General features: G+C 46.9%; 1 long non-coding RNA gene across 2 annotated transcripts in view; it reads right to left on the bottom strand.

The window, feature by feature from the left end:
* Positions 1 to 343: 343 nt before the first annotated feature.
* Positions 344 to 7528, bottom strand: part of LOC132363643 (uncharacterized) — a 59803-nt gene continuing 52618 nt past the window's right edge. The window contains exon 3 of one of the 2 annotated variants that reach the window (XR_009502625.1): positions 344 to 4126. This is a non-coding gene — a long non-coding RNA (uncharacterized LOC132363643). Of the gene's footprint in view, positions 4127 to 5990; positions 6164 to 7528 lie in introns of those variants that run through there. The other variant, XR_009502626.1, reaches the window with a different exon arrangement.

Genomic DNA, 7528 nt, shown 5'->3' with positions numbered 1-7528 from the left:
AAGGGGAGTGGCTTACACAATGCCAGGAGATAGGACTCACCTGGGGCCAGCAAAGACTGTCTGACCCTTGGCCTCGGCACAGCGGAACACATCTGTGTTCTATTTCAAATCCTCTCAACTCCTACGTGTTACTGAGCTACCAGTGCAACAAAGCCCCAGGCCTTGATTAGCTTTACACAGGTGCAACCTGACAGTGCTTTGCTTCGAGCCTGTGCTGATATCTGATACAGATCATTGTATTCTGAGGGGTAACATAGATGGACAGAAGTACAGTGTTCCTTAAATTTTATTTAAAAGAAGAAAAAAAAAAAAAAAACTTAAGAGCTACAGAGCAGAAAGCTGAAGTTGGATGCTACACTGGAAAAATTATGGCCCTCCACCTGGGTTCCCAGGTAAGTTTGTTCATAGACTCAGAGCCCATTGATTGAAGGGGAGACTGGGTCTCCTCGAAGAAGAGCCCTGCAAGTCCATTACAAGCATAAACAATAAACATTCCCTCAATCTTTCCCCAAAGTGACCTATGGACACCTACCAGAACAACTGTGTACTGGAGAAAGGGAAATGCAGAGTTGTTTTGACCTTACACTGCTACCAAGAAATCATAAATGCCATTTGCTACTATTTCTCTGGTTAGAGGAGAAAGTACAGAGGACAGGTAATAAATGAAATTCTCACCCTGCTCCACGTCATAGTGAAACCACTAGTTATTTCTCCAGTAATTGAATTTATAATTGGCATAGGTAAACTTAGAAAATGGAAACCCTTCACATTAGTTCCCTGAATTTTGAAGTTAGAGCCTTTATAGTAAGAACTGTCATGTAGAAGGCCAGTGTGATTTTTATAGTTCTAACAGCTTTGGGTGATAGGTATATGCAAAGCAAAATTAGATACCACCCAGATTCTTCTCGGGCATCATTTCAGGGGTGTTTAAAAGTCCTGAAGCCAGAATGTGCCCTATGGGTGTAATGTGAGGCACACTGGGCACCCTAAGTATGCCCTCCACCCACCAGTCTACTTTTGTAAAAGGTAATTACCCCTGAGGGGAGTAATACATTAACAGGAAGTCAGCTATACCTTCTCTATCACCCATCAGAGGATCTTCTTAGCCCCAACTAGACACTCACACGATAATCATAGGCCACAACTGATCTACTCAGAACAATGTAGGGCAGGACCACAGGTCACCAGCAGGGCAGCACCAGGGGTCTGCATCAGGGAAAGTCTGTATATCAACCTGAACAGCCATTCAGCACTAGCTTCTGCTCAGATACAAGGGATGAGAGCCACACTGGGCAGCTGTGAGAGCTAACCTGGCTTAATATCCTCACTCCCCAAAGGAGCCAGTATCTCCTATAGCAACTTCCTAGACAGGCTTTCCTGCCCCGCAGGGGACACCCCGTTATAAAAGTCACCACACCCAGGGAGGCCTAAAGAATGGTGTCCTTAGCAGGAATGTATGGTCCTTGATAGCTCCCCCCAGCCCGAATACAAATGACCAGACAGGGGTTATTTTATTGCCAGCAATGTTGCTTGGAAATACAGTTTGCATTTTACCCTTAAGAGGTTGCCAGAATAACAGAGCTGTACAGTTACCCAAAGGTCAAGTCCTCATGCACAAGAGAAAGGCTTATTTGCCCTCCACTCAGCCACCCTGGGTAAAGAGCAGAGCCTACACATTCTGCTCTTCTTTAGGAGGGGGCTACTAGAGCTGCAGGAGTGTTCCGGCGTCTTTGGGGAGCTGCATGGAAAGACATGGGTGGAAGGAGGGGAATTCCTGAACCAGCTTTATCTCCTCCCTTTGTTTTTCTGAAACAAGCACTACTTGAAGTATGAGGCCGACGTGTTTGTTTGTTTGTTTGTTTGTTTCAAATATAGGGAGGCTAGGGTGGCGACAACCCAGACAAATCTTAGGGCTTCATCTGACAACAGAGACTGAGGTGCTTGGGACTATTAAAGCAAAATGTTAACTTAATAGATGTCCTACAAACAGAAATTCGGGAGATGGATGATGGTGAGAGTTGCACAACAATGTGAATGTACTTAGTGCCACTGAACTGTACAGTTAAATATGGTTAAAATTTTTAAAAAATAAAAATAAAAAAAGCAGAACGTAAATGCCGCCCAGTCTCCTCCACTGCACCCTTCAGATCAGGGCAGGACAGTCTTACCCAGGGTCCAGAAAGTCCCCTATTAGCTACCTATTAGGCTCGCCCTGGGGGGGTACTCAGGAGCAGCTCTCCTGAGCCCCTGAAAGCTATACTGCCTCCCAGGTAAGCCTGCAGGCCTTCAACACAGGTCCTGGGTTGGCAGGGGCCCCTCACCTAAAACCGTTCCTCTCTCAGGCCCCTGAGCCCTTAGGCCCCTTCAACTCTCTGCTCCCTTCCATAGGGCACCCTCTTTTCCTCTCCTAGATTTTGTCATTTGGCTCCATTCCACGTCCCCTGGGATGGAGCTGGAGAGAGTTTAGGGTCCACACGGATGAAGGGAAGAATGAAGGTCAAGCGTTCATTTCCACAGTGATCAAACTGTTCTCCTAGTGAGAGTGGATGCCTCAGTAACAATCTTCTGTTCTATTTTGCTGAAAGGATCTCTGATTCTTTTCTCCCCCTCTGAGTTATGTTAAGAAAAGGTCTTCTTCTCTCCTCTTAGTTTGATGGGTGCCATCCCCCAGGAGATGAGAGGCAAGGAACTCATTCTGCATATCAATACTTCCAATTTTACAGAAGCCTGCCTTGTTTATTCCAAGACACTGAATGTCCGTGGAAAATGGTTTGCCCTGAAAGACTTCACCTCTTCCCAGGAATGGGCAGCAGGCGAACTCTTCAGGGCCTGCCCTGTCCTCCTTATGGCCAAGCTCTCCCCTTGCAGCTTGCGGACTGGCACCAGCCCAGTGGAGAAAACTCGGTTCTTTTCTCCCTCAGCAAGTCCAATATGCTCCTTTAATGAGTCTAGTGGTGCTACGGTCAACCGTCCAGAGAGCCGAGAACAGGCTTGGTGGGGGCAGGGAGGGTGGGTGAGGACAGATGAGCCGGCATCTGTGAGTCAAGGTGAGCTATGCAATGATTCCTTAATGAATTTGTTTAAGGGGGGGGAGATGGAATATGGGGCAGTCTGAGAGGACAGAGGGGGGCAACTAGGGAAAGAGAGCAGATGTTGTAAAAGATACTCTTTCATGTTTCCTGTGCACTAGAAATCTGCAGATGTATGTTGGCAGGGCTACAGTCGGAGAACAGAGGGAGGCTGGAGTTTACACATCTGGAAATCATTTGGCAGGGGGCAGAGTTCAAACACTTTCTGCTTCAGCCGCTCGCAGACCTTCCTTGCTGCGCAGGCTGTGGCTGAGTGAGGGGCTGCCATTCAGACTCCCTCCGGCCTCACTCCAGGGGAAGCCCTACCTAAGCCGGTGGGTTTGCCTCTGTATCGGTTCAGCCACAGAGAAAAGTTGAAAGGCTGACAAAGAGAGAGAACGGGATTGGGGAAGGACAGGAGCGAAGCAGAGAATTCACCACAACTGAGAGAAGGCTGGCTGGAAATCAAGAAACAAAATGTACTTGGACCAAATCCAGTGCATGAGTTAACTTGAGAGCAAAGAACACCATTCAGTGGAGGAAAAAAAAAAGGCCTCCTCTGCTGCATAGTAACACCCAGGGATCATGCTCACACCACGGTTACTTTTCTCAGAAATCCCTGTACATTTTGCCTTCATTGATTTCAGGAATGCGGAGGGCCCTCTTGATCCTGAGGGAATTACTCCCTTTGGAAGGATTTATGGGGTTCTGCAAAGAGAGAGAGCAAGGTCTCTGAGGGCCCGGTCATCACCCCACTGACCCGCAGCCTCTGCTGCCACTGTGAGATGGGGTCCCTCCCAGAAGGGGGCAAGGTCAGCTCGGGTGTTCAGCTTCCCTCTGAGGGGAAGCACATCTCGGGTGAACTGGTGTCCCGGCTCAAAGTTCCTGCCATGCTCAACCGTGTAGACATATTGGCTGCAGCTGCCGGCAGGCTAGGCTTCGGTCTCCATGCGGCCTGTGCAGGAGGTGAACTCACAGGGAGCGTGTCGAGTTAAAGGCACTGGGGCTCACCCAGGCGGGTTAACACGGCCCAGGACTGCAGAAGGATCAGAGCCCGCCTGGGGAGAGAACAGAGCACATGGAAAGATGAGCCCCAAAGTACAGCCAAATGGGATCAATGTCAAGTGTGAGATGAAACATGCTCAGATGGATCTCCTCATAACCCCCATCCCCAAACCCTGTTTAACTTCCTGTCCCCTCTACCTTAATGGATGTCTCTGCCATCCTGTGGTTGCCCAAGGAGAAATATTCATTTCTCCCCCTCAGCTTATGTCCAATTTGGCCACAGGTCCCGTTGATCTTATGCCTTCACACCTATTGAATGTCTGTCACCCTCAGCATCTCTAGCCTGAATCGCTGCAGCAGCCTCTGAATCAGTCTCCCTGCTGCCAATCTTGTCCCTTGAGTCCATTCTCTGAGTTATCTTTCTGAAAAGTAAATCTGAGTGTGTCATTGCTCTAAATGGTTCAATGGTTCTCCACAGCTTTCAGGATAAGCTCAGCCTCCTAAGCATGACACACAAAATCTTCACGACCTGGCTTTTGTCCATTTTCCGCACCTCATCTTTGGTGGTGCGCTGGTAAACGTTTAACAAGCAGGCTTCCAGACACGCCGTGTGTCTTCTTATACGACACACTCCCCCTGAACAATGAACTTCTTCCAGCTTCCTGGCCACGCCCCAATCTCTCCCTCCCCCGGGCCTCTGCACATCTTTCTCTCTCTGCCCAGAAAGACCTTCCTTCTGCCTCCCCCCAACCAAGTCATCCTTCCAGACCTAGCTCCACCAGGTGGTCAGCCCTTAGCAAGCAGAGTGGCCACCAAATGCTGCCTTGTAATTGGGTGATGGCGGGGCTGCTGCTGTAGCCGGGCACCTTTGAGAACAGGCACCATTTTTATCTTTGTATCCACACTGCCCGCCGTACTGCCTAGCACATGTGTAGGTCTTCAGTAATCATTGACTTAAAGAACAAACTGTGCTGGTTTTTAATTTACTACTTACATTCTACCCTCTTATAAAAAGATTCAAGGTTGCGAATGAGTGCTATAAGCCTTTCCACAGACACAGAGCTCTGGGAAGTACTGAAGTCAGAGTAGCCAGAGAAGACTTCTTGGAGTAGATCTGCCAAAATTAGCAAATTAAAATACAGGATGCCCAGTAAAATTTGAATTTTAGAGAAGCAATGATTTTTTTATTATAAGTATGTCCCATGCAATATTTGAGAAATACTTATAGTAAACGAGTATTCGTTTATCTGAAAAGCATATTGAACTGGGCATCCTGTATTTTATCTGGCAAGCCTATCTTTGAGGAGGCTGCATTTGAGCAAAAGCCTGATGGATGAGTCAGATTCAGAGCGGGCAAGAGAAAGGGGACTGGTTTTTCTCACTGGAGACTGGTGGGAGGGGCAATAAGCAAAGTGCACGGAGAATGGGACCTGCAAGGAATTTTCAGATTGGTCTTGTTAGAGCCCGAGGTTTGTGCTCACCAAGGATGAGAGGCCGAAAAGGAGGAGAACTGTGAAATTGAAATTGAAATGGAAGTGATCAGAGAGAAGAGTGCGGCCATTATTCAGACATTTGTTCAGTTTACAAGTCCTGAACTGGCCCAGAGGCGATTGGAAGAAAGGACAAGAAGAAAGGGCAGATTTCTAAATGTGTTGGAGGATGGGAAGGTGATCTAAGAAAACCACAAAGATTTAAGACTCAAGAGGAGAGGCCAGAGTAGAAGGGGCAGGCAGAGGAGGATGAGCTTCATTTAGACCAAATGACATTGATATGAAAGTAGGACCCCCCAAGAAGAAATGTACAGCCAAGTAGGAGATGGGGTGCTAGGGCCTGGGCATGACAGTGATCATGGAGTGTCACTACATACGTGACAGGAATGGTTTGCAAGGGCTCTCAGTCACTTACATGGTCTACATACATGACAGAGGAATGGGACTATCCTCACACATATCCGAGGCAGTGTGACAGATCACTAACATGCTCGTGTGTTCAATGGCTCATCCTCATTCCAGGGATTCTCAAGAGTCCACCAGGCCACTGGGGAGATGTCTCACTCTTCCGTTTCTTGAAGGAACGATTGATGCAGTTCACTATAAGACATTCATAAGATGGAAAAGGGCATTTTCCCAGTAAGTTACCTGAATGTATTGTAAAGTCCAGATTTAATATACTTCAAATATGTGCCTAATTGGAGCAAATTTGCTTATCTACGTCAAATTGGCAGAGGTACAGTCTGTGGATAGGAAAATACTTTGAAAATTATACTGCACTATACAAATTTAAGAATATTATTTATACAAACTGCATATCTAAGAGATAACTGAAAATAATCACCCAGATATCCAAAATTATGTTTGTGTATTGCCAGATGTCTGGCTATTTCAAGAAAATCGAATTCAGCCTTATGCCCCTTCACTCCCTGTGCTCCTCTTGTCTTTTCCCTTTTTCATAGCATTTATCACTGTCTATCATACCCTATAAGGAATACCTTATTTTGTGTCTTCCCTGACTACCCACAAGACTGTATGAGCCTTGAGGGCAAGAATTTAGATCTGTTTTGTTCATGGCTATACCTCGTGCTCCAAGCAAAGCTTATTTCTGATTGAGTGAATTAACTTTAGTTTTCAAAGGGATGACTGAGCTTGCATAAATATATCTTGGTAGCTAGGAAGTATCCTGAAAGACAAATATGAAGAAATCTACAAATCACAATATCCACTGTCCTATAACTGACCATCAAACGGTCATGCAGGCCCATTAGGAGACACTGACCATGTAAACTTGATTGTCCTAAAAATAAGACATGTGTAGGCCAATGCCTGAGTTATTCCTGGTAGAGGACACTATAGGCATCTCAGGTGACCCGTGAGAGTTAATTTCGCTCCCTGAGTATGGACCTTGCTAAGCTCAACTGTTTGATAGCTCTTCTCATGTCCCTAGAGGCCTCAGGTCCTCACCCCACCCCTGCTGAGGATTGACTTAACAGAGGCACCAGGCAGACTGTGCTTTTCCCATCTTCCTAGGATATTGTGTTTGTCTCAAGCATGAGAGCCACATTTGAATTCCAATTCCAGAGCTCAGCATGTCTATTTGAGCCTATGATTCTTTTTGCACAGTTCATTCCCCTGTTGTCTGTAGCAATCCTAATGGTCTTAGAGTGATGACTGGACACCGCCTTGCACATGGTGTTCCGCAGAGCAAATGCAAGAAAAAGGATCCCTGCTCAGCTTCCCAGCATGAACTGGCATCCCTGATGTAGACAAACACAAAAAAAATACACTGCAGCTAAGGCTCAGATGAGCCTTGAAAGGCATCCAGCTGCACTCTTAAACCCAGCCGGTATGTGTTCTGGTTAAATAATGGAACAGACTGGCAAGTCTCAGAGAACCCAGTGCTGAAGTCCAGAAGGCTGTCATGTCTGTGTGTGCTTGGCCTCCCTGGGAGGCAGGAGGACA

The sequence above is a fragment of the Balaenoptera ricei genome, chromosome 3 (assembly GCF_028023285.1).
Source record: "Balaenoptera ricei isolate mBalRic1 chromosome 3, mBalRic1.hap2, whole genome shotgun sequence".
NCBI lineage: Eukaryota > Metazoa > Chordata > Mammalia > Artiodactyla > Balaenopteridae > Balaenoptera > Balaenoptera ricei.
This window is presented reverse-complemented; position numbering and strand designations above follow the sequence as displayed.